Genomic DNA, 15,509 nt, shown 5'->3' with positions numbered 1-15,509 from the left:
GTGTATTTATTGAAACAAAGAAGACTGAAGCTAAAACAAAATTGGATAGAGGTATGAATCAAGAGTTCTGTTTTGAACAAATTAAGTTTGAGATCCCTGTTAAATTTCCAAGAGGGGATGTCAGGTAAGTTGTTTGATATATATTTTTGATGTTCAGGAGAGATATCAGATTTAGAAATAAGGTTTTTATAGTTCTGTGCATATGGACAATTTTTATATAACTGGAAGAGATTATCTAGGAAAATAGTATTGATAGAGAATAGGAGCGAGCTACCAATCAGGTTTAAACTTTGTAAAGATAATGTCACAGGAAAAGTATGAACTCAGATGGGAAAAGTATGAATTAGACCCAGGGTCTATTTCTTTCTTGACCCCTTGCCAGCTGTGTATCCTTACTGGGCCCTTTTACGTCTTTGGTCCTCAGGTCTCTGATTTTAAATCCATGTGTTTTCACTTGAAATCATCTCCCAGATTTATGTATCAAGAAACATGAATATTTAGTGTTTGGAAACATGTGCCTGATCTAGATGTAGCTGGAATCACAGAGTACTTTTAGAAGCTGCTAGCTTCGTGGCTTCCCACCCTGTGCTGATGATGTCAGGCCTAGTATTGGTGCTTGTTCTGTGTAGTCATCTGAGCTGAGGTTGTTGAGAACTGTCTCCTCTCCATGACAGGGGAAGAACTATCTGTAGTCTCAAAAGCATTGAGAGCAGATCTTCGGGGTCCTGGTTTCTGAGTGTGGCCAGAGTATGGTCAGGTGGCTCAGAATTGGCTGTCCTTCAATGTCTTCTGCCAGTGCTTTCAAGGGGGCCCAAGTAATCCCACAGTCAGGGGCTCTCTGCCCCTTTTGTGTGATCTTAAACTTGAGATATAGAGATTACTGGCCTCAGTGACTGTTCTCCATCTGAGCAGTTTTAGGAGGGTTGACTTTAGGCCATCTTGGACTTTGTGCCAAAGATCCTGCATTACAGAATGTCTTAGGCAATTTACTTATGTTCTTTGAGTTCTCTGTGAAATACGCATTATAAAACCAGCTTCAGGGTAGTGCGATGGTGGCTCAGTGGCAGAATTCTCTCCTGCCATGCTGGAGACCTGGGTTCCATTCCCGGTGCCTGTCCATGTAAAAAAACAAAACAAAACACCAGCTTCATATGCTAGTGTGAAGATGAATGGACATCACCTTTGTGACGATTTCTAGTAAGGTCAATATTAGTTTTCTTTTTCTTCTGAGCTGTCTTTAGCATACTCTGCGCTGAATTACTTCATGCAATAGTGGTAGGACATGAGAACCAAGGCCAACCCTGGGCAGGAAGTCCTGGAGGATGAAAAGGAAAGTGAAGGAAACCTCACCTGTATAACTGGGCTCTGCTACCTGCACTCCGCTCAGTCTCCTCCTAGTTTTGAAATCTTCCACAAACTCAGTCTACTAATTTTATCATTAAAGGACCACCTTACCTCCCCCTCCCTGATACATACATACTATAAGTGTATTAAATTTAAACAAACTCCATCTGTTGTGCATTTCTTTTTTGTTGAGAAGAAGATACAGTACAAACAAGCACCAGTTCAGTGAAGTCCAGGGTACTAGCTCTGTGCTTCCAGCTTAGCTTTCCAAGGCTTGGGACATCTTGGAGATTGTCAAGGATCTATAGAACTTCCTCATCTACACGAGAGGAAGAATTTTCTCGAGACTAGTGCTTCTCAAACTTTGAAGTGTATATGACTCATCTTGAGAGCTTGTTAAAATGTATATTCTAATTCATTAGGTCCGGAGTGGGGCCCAAGATTCTTCATTTCTAACAAAGTTCCCAGTGATGTTGATGTTGATATTGCTGCTTTAGGGACTATACTTTGAGTAGCAACCGTTTATATTTCCTCTAAAATGCTATGATTTTATGGTCGGGGATATAGAAGATGGATTTTTGACATAATCTATCTATTCATTCATTCATTTATTCAATATATATTTATTTAGTGCTCAACATGGGCCAGGCAGTGTGCCAGAAATTGAGGTTATATGAGGTGAACATGGCCCAATACTTTCATTTAAAAAGTCCTAGTGTAGTCGAGAGACATATATGGAAATAAACATTTTTCAAATTTACTCTGATCCAGATTCTTTTAACAGCTGTTTCTTTCATGTCCTTAATCTTTATCTATTCTTTGGCTAATTTCCTTTTACTCACCCAGACTGAGGCCATCTTAAAAGATATGATGTAGGGCAGGAAACTGATTAGCATATTTCTAGTGAAAATTGAACTGGACTCAGAGGATCACAGAGCTCAAATTAAGTATCAGCTCTTTTATAGTCATGAAACCGACTCTCTAGTTTCCAATTTCCCCAATTGTAAAATGGGGAGAATTGTAACTTATTTGCTTATCATATCAAGTTTTTTGTGTAGCTTAAACTGAGGCAATGGATACGAAAGGTATTAAAAAAAGTGTAAAGTGAGATACAAATGTAAAGAGAGTTTCAGCTTATTGCACACAGTATAGAATTATCTATGATGGTGGAAAATACTGGAAACAATGTAAATGTCCCAAAATGGCGCTTCAGAAGGTTGGGGTCATATGAATAATTCTAGCCAATTTGCTGCTATCAGTTGATTTATTATCCATTCTAGACTGTAGCTCTTAAGAGACAGTGCACCTCCTCCAGCACTCCCTTCCCCTGCTGCAGAGATCTTGAAGGCCAGGCATACCAGACTGTGTAATGATGTAATGGAAGCAACCCAGATCTCCAAGTCACCATTTGGAGGAGGACCATATAGGAGGGCTAGCAGAGTTATATTACACTCTTTGTGAGTATAGAATTAACTTTTATTTTGTTAAGCTGCTGAAATTTTGGAGTTGATAATTATCATAGCATTGCCTATTCAATCCTAAGAATATAATAAATTCCTTTAGAAATCTGTACATTTATATAGACAGGCAATATAGTATTGCTATTTATATTTTTGCCATAAATGCTTTATAATATATATTGCACTACAATTTATATTTCCATTAAACCACATATTGGAGATATGTTCTATGTTGGTTCATATAGATTTACCTTACTCTTTTAACAGTTGCATAATATTCCATTAGTCATAGCCATTCCTACATTGATGGACATTCCATCTCTCTCTCTCTTTTCCTCTCTCAAATAATACTGACGTAAACATATTTGTACCTGTTCCTTAGCACATGTACAGATGATTTTCTAGAAAAGATACGGAAAAGTGGAATTGTTGAAATTAAGTTTAGAGCATATTCAAATGTGTGTAAATACCACCAAATTGCCCTCTAAATCTACTCTATGAATTTATACTTTCACTAGAAGTGTGTGAAAGTACTGATTTTCCCCTTTATCTTACTTCTTAAGTAACATATCTAAAACTTATTTTTAATTATCTATTGCTATGTAGCAAACTACCCCAATATTTGGTGGCTTTAAAAAACAACCCTTTTATTATATCTTATGATTCTGTAAGTTTACTGGACTCAACTGGGCACTTCTGCTCCTTGTGGTACAGGCAGGGGCTGCGATCATCTGCAAACTCACCGGGGGTGGCTCTCTGAGGTGGCTCAGGCCCACTGCTGGTAGTAGTGCTAGCTGTCTTCTGGGCTAGCTGTCTTCTGGGAGCTCAGCTGGGGCTATCTCCTCCATAGGTCCTCTCTGTGTGGCCTGGATTACTCACAGAAGAGTAGCTGGGTTCCTGGAGAGGACATGGAAGTTGTCAGTGCTCTTAAGTATCTGGAGGCTCTGAAGTCCCAGAACATTACACTCCCCATCTTGTATTGGTCAAAGTACTCACAGATATGCAGATTCAAGGGGAGGGTAAATGGACTCCTCCTTTTGAAGGGCAAGGGGCACGTGAATACAGAGGTTGAAGAAAGTGGTGGCCATGTTTGGAGGCTATTTATACAGTTATTATATATTATTAAAAGAATAATTGTATTTTTGAGTTTAAACAAAGTTGAAGGAATGTTATCTGCAAAACTTCCAATAAGTAAGTGGAGCTTAATGTTTTTGATTCTTGATTATTGATGAATGTCCTTCTATCCTAATCAGGTAGGAGAAAGATGCAGTTCTGCTAGGAATGCTATCAACTTGAAGGTCAGCCATCCCATCAAGTTAAGGTGTAGATAAGCTGTGATATCTTTCCATTCTAACTATTTCTAAGTACACCAGTGGAAAGTAAAGCAAAGATTCATGTTCAGACTCATTTCTAGCCATCTATCATGCATTTGGGAACTTAAAAGTGCGATATGATGGAAAGCATTCAAAACAAATGGCTCAGAAGTGTGCAAGGTCTGTATCATTAATAGTGACAGTACATTAATTAACCTCCTGCCTCCAGAGATGGGGTAGGAGGTGAGGAAAACAAAGGGATAGGGAAGAGATTGGAGACAAGTTTATGGGTACCACAAGGATAATGGACAGAAACGCTTTCTTAACTTGTGGTCTTGATTTAGCTATCCCACTGCAATGTGCCCCTGGAATGGTGAGGAGAGTTAGGAACCAGAGTTAATTTGGGCTAAGGGGGGCTGGTAATGAAGGATATATTGTCATTTCTACTTGCTCACGGCTCCTAGAAAGCCCCCTTTCTTTCTCATCTACTTTAGAGAGATTCCATGCCTATGAAAGTATTCATGGTATTGGTTGTATTTGTTGGGGCCAGGCTTTTAGCCCCAAATTTAGGGCTTCCTCAAATTTTGGTACACTGAATTAAAAGTACAGAAGGTGATTGAGGAGTAATACTTTGGGGGGAAAGGAGAGAGCAAGAGTGAGCAAAAGAGCCCCAGATTGTGATGCTGGGCTGGCAAAGCCTCTGTTAGTCAAATCCAAAGCTTGGAAGGGAGTAGAAATTGGCTACTGCATTGGGTGGATTAGGCTAGTTCTGGTACCACCTTAGTTAGTCATTGGCTGGGGACTGCCCAGAGAATAGCAAGTCCTCAACTTCCATTACCTTGGTCATTCATTGATTGGGGACTGCCCCCAGAATACTGTGTCCTTGGTTTGAAAGTATTGACAGATCCTGCAGAATCTTAGAGCTGGAGGCTGTCAATCAGCCACATTCCTTGCATTGTGGTAGAGAGTTCTTTCTTGAAAGAGGATCTAAGTGGTGCTTCTCTTTTTGCCACATGTAACTTATCTTTCTCCAGTTTTCTTTATTTTCTTCAAAATTACACTGCAAAATCAAGACTTTCTCTGCCCTTAATTTCATCAGACTCTTGGTTGCAAGTATTTGAGAGCAACTTAAACCTGTGTAGGAGAAAAGGAGAGTTGATTGCTCATGTCATCAACCCATGTGGAGGCCAAAAATTATAAGCCAGAAATTCAGATGCTTCTAGGATGGTTACTACCTCATCTCTAATTTTCTTACTGTATTAGCTTCATGTCCTTGAGAATGCTGAAACTGTGAATACCCTGGACTCACCTCTCTCAAGCTCAGTCACTAGAAAGGAAAGAGTCTCCTTCCCTTGGATATAATTTTTTCAATCTCAAGGAAGGATTATATAGAGTCCATTTGGATTGTGTGTCATTTCTGCATTAATCACTGATGCCAAGGAGGTAATGTAGAAAGCTGGAAACTCCCATTAAAACTACATGAACATAAGGAACATTTCCCAGAAGCAGAGTGGGGTTGCACAAATAGGTGCCTACCATAACCTCCATTCCCCCAAAGTCCCAGCTTCATTTTCTAATTATTTCCAACAATAGACATTCAGTTTGAGGGTGAATGAACACTAAATTTTAATCAGGCTCTTTGAATAGCATTCAGGCCTCTTGAGGCTTTGTAACATAAGAGCAGTGTTTCTTAACTTTTTGACAGAAAATTAACATCAAAACCTCATTCTTCCCAACCCCCTAAAGATACAGACATTCTTACATCACCCACTGCTCTGAGAACTGCCACCAACTAAGCAGATTTTGTTCAATTTTATGGTTTCCTGTAGTTTTTGTAGCAGGTAGCTGCTTAGCAACCCAATGCACTAAAAAACTCAGTGGTTTTAGCATTTATTTTTGCTCACAAGTCTATGGATTGGCTGGGGCTTCTGCTGGTCTCATTTGGGTTTGCTCATGCATATGCTGTATGTTGGGGATAGTAGTATGGAGTTAGAGAGAGGAGCACAGAAGAATAACATTTACTGTGTTCCTCTGATATGCTAGGCTTTGAACTTTGTACCTTGTGTAATTTCACACAGCCTCACAACCTTTGTACTAAGCAGTATCATTCCCATTTTACAGATAGAGAAATGCAGGCCAGAAATATTAAGAAATGTTCCCAAGTCTCACAGTTAGTCAGTGGCAGCTTTGCTGTTGTTTATTCCTGCAAACCAGAATTGAAAGGATGGGAAACAGTTGAGACAGCAGCAGACCCTTGAAGTCAGCTGATGGAGAAGGAATTCCATTATGGTAATTGTAACTCTCTTGAAGACCTGCTCTGAATCTCCCTTAGATTTGTGATCCAAGTGCTCAGCATACTGCCTCGTACATGATAAATATTTGTGTTGGAGAAATGATCATGTGTTATTCTGCAAACACACCAGAGCTTTGTTTATGTGCCATTATCAGAGTATGACACAAGTGAAAGGAACAAACAAATGAAAGAAAGCCATGGTTGGGTGCCATAGGAAAATACAAAGAAATACCAAAGCCGGGAGATCTATGGCTAGATGAGGGACTGGGTGTGGAATGAAGAGGGAAGCTTCTGGATCCCTGCTTTCCCTAGTCAATAGAATAGGTCATTGAGCTCCTCTAGAAGTTGCTAAAATCAATACTGCAGTTTGCCCCATTGTCTGAGAGAGGGGAATACTTGGATTCTTTTGTCTTTAATAGCTGGGGAGAAAAGTCAGCAGCCACTAAAAAATAGAAGGTTCTAAGAATGGAATGAAGCTCAGTGAGTGGAGACAATCTTCAAGTTGCTTCCGGAGCTCATGGGATAAGAAAAATCCTTTCTTATCCCAAGATGACAGCCGCTGGATGCTAATTCGTTTCTGCAGCAGGCAACGAATCGAGTATCTACAGATATAGGGCTTTTGGTTTAATGTATATGTTTTAGAATTTTAAACATAAATCAAGCAACTAGTAGTAATAAGATAGTAGGCTTTCTTCTTAAAATGATGGGTAGAATGAAAATACCCAGGAAAAATTGTTTCTATAAAACCAAAAGTTTTGCTAGTAGATGATTCATCAGTGTGGTTCTAGTTATTATTTCTGTGTTACAAACACAAATTTATTTTAGAAACTATTTTATTATACTCAGAGATTCTGTAGGTCAGGAATCTAGACAGGGTACAGTGGAGATGGCTTCTTGATAGCAGGGGCCTCAACTGGGGAGATTCAAAGGCTGAGGATTTGTCAGTGATTGGGGCTGGAGTCTTCTGGAGGCTACTTCATTCATATATCTGACAGCTGATTCTGGCTGTTGTCTGGGACTTCACCTGAGGTGTTGGGTTGAACATCTGCATCTCATTTGGCCTTCCTCAAAGTATTGTGGTTGACAGCCCAGAGCAGTCATCCCAAGAAAACACAGTGGACATGAATGGCATTTTTCTGATCTAGCCTCAGAAGCCACAAAGCATCACTTCTGCTTTTCTTTGGTTGAAGTAACTTCAAAGATCTGGCATGGTTCAAGAGGAGGGGACATAGAACGCATCACTCACTGGCAGAAATGTCAAGCTTACAATATAAGAAGAGCATGTGGGGCAAGGGATAATGTTGCAGTCATCTTCTGAAAACAGAATCTAGCATAAATGCCCACTCCTGTTTAATGCTTTAATAGCAGGGGACATCATAGAACCATCATCCTGCCTGGCTCTAGACCTTTACTATATCAGCACCATCCTGGACATGGGACAGCCTCTGACAGATTGCATCCTAAAAGACAACCCTAGAGTAGAGATCAAGTGGCCAGAATTCCAGACTCAGCTCTGCCACAAACCATCTGGACCTTAGAGTCACTTGATTTCCAAACCTTTTGATGAGGTTACTTCAGTTAAGAAGGTGTGGCCCACTTCAATTAGGATTGGTCTTAATCCTATTACTGGACTCCTTTATAAGGAGAGTAAAATTCAGACGGACAGAATAAAGCTGCAGGAAGCAAGAGGCTGGACATTGTTAGAACCTGAAAGAGAAGTGAAAGACCAGAAGATACTGCCATGTGCCTTGCCACGTGACAAAGGAAACAAATATTGCCGGCAGCCAGCTGCAGAATACTACAGTATTGGGGGTAAAGCATCACCTTGATGATGCCTTGATTTGGACTTTCCTTTAGCCTCAAAATTTTAAGCTAATAAATTCCCATTGTTTAAACCAACCTGTTTCATGGTATTTGCTTGAGCAACCTAGAAAACTAAAACATAATAACTAAAACTTAAGTTATTATGGAAAGAAACTTGCTCCCTGGGCATTAACTTGGAGTCCAAACCTTATCAAGGTGATCTCTTTTTCAATCATTCCATACCCCTTCTAAATGAACCTTCCCCTGCCCTAGCCTCAGAGGGGGCAGCTCTGTATACAGCAGGATGTACCTTTTCTCCCAGCAGTTGTAACAGGGACCACCTAACCTAAGCTGGCCTCATTAGAGTTCCTCCTTTTGAATCTGGAATTGCAAATGAGGGACTCATTAGGTATTGTGCTGGTTATTGGAAAGGGAGGTCATATTGAGCTGTTTCCCACCATGTACCGCTAGGAATGTAGAATGCTGCTCTGTAGAAAGACAGGAGAAAGGTACTTGTGGAGCCTGAGTTAGGAGAAAGGTACTTGTGGAGCCTGAGTTAGAAGTAGGCAAGAGAAAGAGACAGGAAGAGAGAGAGAAAAAAAGAGAGGGGTTGGGGGAAAGATTATATATGTAAGAGAAACTGTGAGAGCACATGAGTGAGGAAGCTGGCATGAGTAACACTGGTCAGGATTTTATGGTCCTTTGTTTCAGTCTCTTGTAAGAACTGACTGTGCTTCATCCATTTTGGTTCTAAGAAATTCCTGCAGCTTCTAGAAAATTTCTCATTTGCTTGAGAAGTACAAATGAGATTGTATCCTTTTCAACAAACCATCCCTGACCAAGATGCATGTTCCAACTTCACATATAATGAATTTGACATTATAATTGGATGAACCCATCCATCTCAGTCTGAGTTCCTCCCAGCAATCTCCAGTCACAGCCTGGTGCCCAGGTTGTGAAATCCTCGATGAGTCTCACTCTGCAATTTATTATTCTGTGAGGCTATAAAGACTAGGAGAGAAATTATAAATATCAGCCCAGACAGAGACCTTGGAAATAGTCTAGAGACCAAGTTCTGAGAAGGGAACTGAGTGCAGAGAGGGGAAGTGACTTGCCCAAGGTCGTATATTAGTTAACAGTAGATCTGGGATGACTTTAAATCAGCCAAAGCTACCTGGGAGAAAGGTATTAAATGATGGGGCAATCAAATGTGTACTCTTCATTGCTTTTCTCTACATATAGGCTTGTTTCCATAGAAATCAGGATGTGCAGAGAACTCTTGACTGCCTTCCCTGATGCAAGGAGAAATAGGAGTGGAGGGGAATAGAAGTGGTTCATTTTAAAGATTAAATTAAGCTTGTGGAGGCCCAGCATATTCCCGAAAACTCTTCCAGTGCAGCCTGGGTTATGATATGCATAGCACTGAAATCACTTGTTGGCTTTCCCAGTGGGGGAGGGGAACCAATATGAACTCACCTGGAGGCCACTTCTTGTTGCATGAGGCTAATTATGTTGTACCAAAAAAGACAAAATGTTTCTTTTCAACTTTTTATTCTGGAAATTTGAAATATATACAAAAGGGATAAGATAGGATAATGTACCTCCAGATAAGAAAGATTTTTTGAACAGCTTTATTGATAAATAATTGATATGCAATAACCACATATTTAAAGTGCCAATTTGATATTTTGACACACATACACACAGACAGTCTTGAAACCATCAACATAATCAAGATAATGAACATATCTGTTATCTACCCTCCCCAAATTTCCTCATATCTCTTTGTAATATTTCTCTTTGGAAACTCCCCATGGACCCCAGCCCTACCTCACACCCTTCTCCACTCCTTTGCCTCTCTCTCTGCCATCAGTCACTATAAATTAGCTTAAATATTCTTTATTTTAAAATCATGCTGCATGTACTATCTTTTTATGTCTGATTTCTTTTGTTCAGCATTATTATTTGAGAGTCATCCATTCTGTTGCATGTATCAAAGGTTCATTTCTTTTTTGTTACTGAGCAACATTCTATTATATGGTTAAATCAAAGTTTGTTTATATGTTCACCTGTTGATGAACATTTGTGTTGTTTCTGGCTTTGGGCTATTACAAATAAAGCTGATATGATATGAATATTTGTTTACAAGTCTTTGTGGGGATGTATGCTTTGTTTTCTTTTGAGTAAATACATGAGTGGAATGGCTGGATCATATATCCAGCCATTGAATGTTGAACTTTTTAAGAAACTGTCAAAGTAGGTGCACCATTTCATATTCCCACCAGCAATATGTGAGAGTTCTACTTCCTCCACATCATGGACAACATTTGATATGATCAGTTGTTAACTTTTTGCTTTTCTAGTAGTTAGGTAGTGGTATCTCATGCTTTTAATTTTCTCTTCAATTTTCTAATGGCTGATTATGTTGAGCATCTTTTCACGTGCTATTTGACATCCATGTATCTTTGGTGAGTTGTCTGTTCAATTATTTGCCCCCCTCTTTTTTAATGAGTTGTTTTCCTACTATTTGCTTTGTTTAAGAAACATTTTCCAGTATCAGATTTTTTTTTCATGTATGTCTTTGTTACTTATCTATCCATAAACTGAGTAAAGGAGATATCAGACAAGATTTCTACAATTACATGGTTACATATTAAAAGCTATATAGTTATAAAATCATTGTCAAAAATCAAGGCTAGTGAATTCCAGTTCAGCCATTTCAAATATTTCCTTCTGGCTATTCTGATATAATAGAAACTAAAAAGAAATTTCTTTATAATGAGCCAGTAGTCATAATCATTTCTTAAATCCTAAATTCTCAGTTACATACTTCCTCTCATTTGATCATTCTCTCAATCTTCAGAAATGTTTGGGCAATGATCACTTTAGCTTATTCATGCTGGAAAGTGGTGTTGACATTGTGGGGTAGAGGAATGAAACTGGTTGATGTTCTTGGAGAGACAGGTACCTCTAGGTTTCAGGGCTTATCTGACATAAGAACAGCCTGGAAATCTTGCATTTCTGAAAAAACAAACTCACTAAATAAAACATTTATAGAGTCTTAGATAGAGCCCAGGGTATTCTTTAGGGTTTTCAAAAGTACTATTGGTTCAGACTTGAAACACTGTGGTAATTTGCAATATCTGGCTTGAAACTTGTGTAAGAGTAACCTTTAGAATGACCTCTCAACACTATTTGAAATCTCTTAGTTACTGAAACTATTTTATTTCATTTCTACTCCCCCTTTTAGTCAAGAAAGCTTTCTCAATCCCATGATTCCAGGGCCAGGCTCATCCCTGGGAATCATGTCCCATGTAGGAGGGACGATAATGAGTTTATTTGCAGAGTTGGCTTAGAGAGAGAGGCCACATTTGAGCAACAAAAGAGGTTCTCTGGGGGTGACTCTTAGGCATAATTATAAGTAGGCTTAGCTTTGCCATTGCAGAAATAAATTTCATAAGGGCAAGCCTTAAGATTGAGGACTTAGCTTATTAAATTGTGAGTCCCTAATGCTTGAGAGAATATCAGGAATTCCCTAGGTGTGGAAGTTTTATAGTTCTACATTTTTTCCTCCAGTCCCTCAAGGGCACTTTGTAAATAATTTTTGTTTTCTGCCCCAAATACTTAGGCATGTACTAGGTAGGGTATTACATTAACCTGTACAGAGTAACAAGATCTCATTCCATATTCTAGGGTCCATGTAGTTAGGTTGTTTAAATAAACTGATGAGATAGGTTATGTTAGTATGCTACACAAATAACAATTTTGGACAAAATATCTCTTCCTTTGGTCTCACAGAGAAGTTGGTGTTTTAAAATATAGACAATCATCCTTTACCCTGTATTCTTTTTTTTTTTTGGCATTTATAATTATCCAGGTCTTTATTTCTTTATGCCACTTGGATCTACTGTCTAGTGGCTTTCCTTTCTGCCTGAAGAACTCCCTTTAACACTGCTTTTTGGACAGATGATGAACTCCCTCAGTTTTTGTTTATCTGGGATGGCTTTCTCTCTCCCTCATTTTCAAAAGACAGTATCATCAGATATAAAATTATTGCTTGGCAATTGTTTTCTTTCAGCACTTTAAATATTTCATCCCACTGCCTTCTTGCCTTCATGGTTTCTGATGAGAAATCAGCACTTCAATGTACTGGGACTCCCTTGTACATATCACTTTGCTCTTCTTGTGCCACTTTCAGAACTCTCTTCTTATCTTTGGTATTTGGCAGTTTGACTACTGTGTATCTGGGTATGGTTCTTTTCAATTTTATCCCATTTGGGGTTCACTAGGTTTCTTGAATGTACATATTCATGCCTTTCATTAAACTTGGGGAGTTTTCCACCATTATTTCTTTGGCTATTTCTTCTGCTTCTTTTTTTTTTTTTTCTTTTTCTTCTTATTCTGAGACTCTAATTGGTACACTGGATGGTGTCCCACAGGTCTCTTAGGTTCTGTTCACTTTTTTTTTCCCATTATTTTTTCCTTTGGCTCCTCAGCTTGAATCATTTCAATTGTCTTGTCTTCCAGGTCACTGATTCTTTCTATGGGCAACTCCAATCTATTGTTGAAAATGCCCGTACAGAATTTTGTTTTTCAATTGTCTTCAACTTGTCTATTTTTGTTTGGTCCTTTTAAAAATTTCTATCTCTTTGTTGAGATTCTCATGTCATTCATTGTTTTCCTGATATCTTTTAGTTTTTCCTCTGTGTTTCCTTTATCTCCTTGAGCATATTGAGGATCATTTTTTAAAAGTCTTTTTCTAGTATGGCCAAAGTGTGGTCTTCTTCATTGATGATTTCTGGATTTTAATTTTATTCCTTCATGTGGGCCATCATTTCTTGTTTCTTATTTTGTCTTATAATCTTTTATTGCACACTATGCATTTTAATATTTTAAAATAACTCTGGATTTAGTCCCTGAGCTGTATGTTCCTTAAATTTGTATTCTAGCTAGTGATATGTCACAGATTTCCTTGATTGCTAGGAGCTGTTCTGAAGTAAATAAGGGAAGGAGCAAAGACCCTAGTTCCTTCAGCAATTCATTTATTTCTTTGGCAAGATGATTTGGAGAGTATTGTAACTGTTGCAGATTTTCCTGTAGCTTGCTTAAATCCTGCTTAGCTCCTAGTTGAGTCATCACATTCTTAACCTGAGCAGTGGTTTGAATGATCAGCTGGATGTTGGCGCTGCACATTTGGATGAGGCTGTTGAAGTCCCAGAGCTGGCCCCCTGAGGGCTCTGGGTCCCAGTACATGTCTGAGCGGCTGTAGGTCATAACAAAGAGCACTAAGCTCTGGCTGGAAGCAGCCATCAGTCTGATGGACCTGCAGGCTAAAGGAGAAACTGGGCCTTTACTCTGTACTCTGATTTACCTTAGTCCTAACCAGATACACTTCATTCATATCTCTAATTGGAGTCTGATCTCTTTTTCAACTTCTTTAACAGTTGCTCTGTGGAGTAATGTTGACTTTCAAAGCTGCAAAAATCTAACTCTGAGTCTCAGGTGTCACACAGATTCCCAAGGTTCCAGAGAACTAGTAGGTTATGCACAAAGAGCACAGCATCTCAGAAGTTAAAGCTCAGGAATAGATTACCTTTTGTAAGATCTTACATTCTAGGAACCTTTACATTAATCCTTATTGAACATTCTGTATTCCTTGATTGTCAATTTCTCTATCCCTGCCCACTTACTATCTCCTGATAACTTACACTTTCAAATTCAATTCTCAGAGTTTGCACATTATGGTTAGTTTATATTAGTGAGACCATAAAATATTTGTCCTATCACTTCTGGCCTATTTCACTCAACATAATGTCCTCAGGGTTCATTCACTAGTTGCGTGGCTCACAACTTTATTCCCTTCAGGAGCCACACAATATTCTGTCATAGGTATGCTCCACAGTTTGCCCTTCCATTCACCAGCCAATGTTCCCTTAGGCCACCTCTATTCTTTGACAGTTGTGAATATTGCCACTGTAAACACCCATGTCCCTGATTTCATTCTTCTAGGTATATACCTAATAACAGGACTGCAGAATCATATGTCAGCCCTATGCTTAGCCTCCTGTGGGACCATCCCAGTGTCCTCCAGAAGGCCTGGACCATTATACTTCCCTACAAACAGTGAATAGCTGTATCTTTCTTCCATATCTTCTCCAGCACTTGTATCTTTCTGTTTATTTTTTAAACAGTTTTATTCACACATCATACAAATCCATACTAAGTGTACAATCGGTGGTTCCTGATGTAATCACATAATTATGTATTCACCACCACAATATATACAAAGAAGGAAGAAGAGAAAAAAAATGAATAAAAAATGAAACAACAATATCAAAAATCCCATTTCCTTCCCTTATATCCCCCTCTTATTGACATTTTGCTTTGGTATATTGCCTTTCTTACAATTAATGAAAGAATATTACAGTATTACTGCTAACTGTAGACCCTAGTTTGCATTGATTGTATTTTTTCTATATACTATCCTGTTTTCAACACCATGGTGACATTCATTTGTTCTCCCTCATGTAGAAACTTTCTTATATTTGTACATTTAATCACCATTATTGGCCACTCTAGGATTTTCTTAGTATTACTGTACCAGTTTTAATCATATATCTTTCTTTCAGGTGTCATAGTGACTCTAGCCTTCTTCTTAGAACCATACTCACAATGAGCTTTGTTAATCATACTTACAATATTTTGCTACCATCCATCACACATTATTGTGCTGTCCATTTCTGACTGTTTACAGTGAATCCTGTTGAACATTCTGTTATCCTTCAGAATCAAATGCCCAATCTCTACCTTCTTTCTATCTCCGGATAACCTATATTCTCAACTTTAACTCTGATTTAACTCATTATATTTATATTCATATTAGTGAGACCATACAGTATTTATCCTTTATTTCACTCAACATTTCCTCAAGGTTCATCCACATTGCTGCATGTTACTTTATTCCATCTTACAGTTGCTTAATGTTGCATTGTATGTATGTATGTATGTATATTCCACAATTTGTTTATTCACTTGTTCATTCATGGGCATTTGGGCTGTTTCCACCTCTTGGCAATTGTAAATAATGCTGTTGTAGGCATCAGTATACAAATGTCTATTCGTGTCCCTGCCTTCATTTCCTCTGAGTATACACTTAGCAGTGGGATTGCTGGATCATAAAGCAATACTGAGCTTCCTGAGGAACCACCAAACTGCCTTCCAGAGCAGTTGCACCATTCTGCATTCTTACCAACAGTGAATAAGTGTAGCTCTTTCTCTACATCCTCTTCAGCACTT

The 15,509-nt window shown here is 38.7% G+C and overlaps 1 protein-coding gene and 1 long non-coding RNA gene across 15 annotated transcripts in view; one reads left to right on the top strand and one right to left on the bottom strand.

Moving 5' to 3' along the window:
• Positions 1–15,509, top strand: part of CPNE4 (copine 4) — a 694,898-nt gene that overhangs the window by 46,242 nt on the left and 633,147 nt on the right. For 8 of the 14 annotated variants that reach the window (XM_077130114.1, XM_077130116.1, XM_077130118.1 and 5 more), the window contains one exon: positions 2,625–2,801. The exons of 5 other annotated variants lie outside the window; for them this stretch is intronic. The gene's annotated coding sequence lies outside the window, so the exon portion shown is untranslated. Of the gene's footprint in view, positions 1–2,624; positions 2,802–4,083; positions 4,103–15,509 lie in introns of those variants that run through there. One more of the 14 variants, XM_077130124.1, reaches the window with a different exon arrangement.
• Positions 1–15,509, bottom strand: part of LOC143657581 (uncharacterized) — a 30,393-nt gene that overhangs the window by 5,265 nt on the left and 9,619 nt on the right. Inside the window, exon 2 of the long non-coding RNA XR_013162910.1 lies at positions 3,548–3,701. This is a non-coding gene — a long non-coding RNA (uncharacterized LOC143657581). The remainder of the gene's footprint in view (positions 1–3,547; positions 3,702–15,509) is intronic.

The sequence above is a fragment of the Tamandua tetradactyla genome, chromosome 15, assembly GCF_023851605.1.
Source record: "Tamandua tetradactyla isolate mTamTet1 chromosome 15, mTamTet1.pri, whole genome shotgun sequence".
Lineage (NCBI taxonomy): Eukaryota > Metazoa > Chordata > Mammalia > Pilosa > Myrmecophagidae > Tamandua > Tamandua tetradactyla.
The sequence above is the reverse complement of the archived record's forward strand: the minus strand, read 5'-3'. Positions and strand labels throughout refer to the sequence as shown.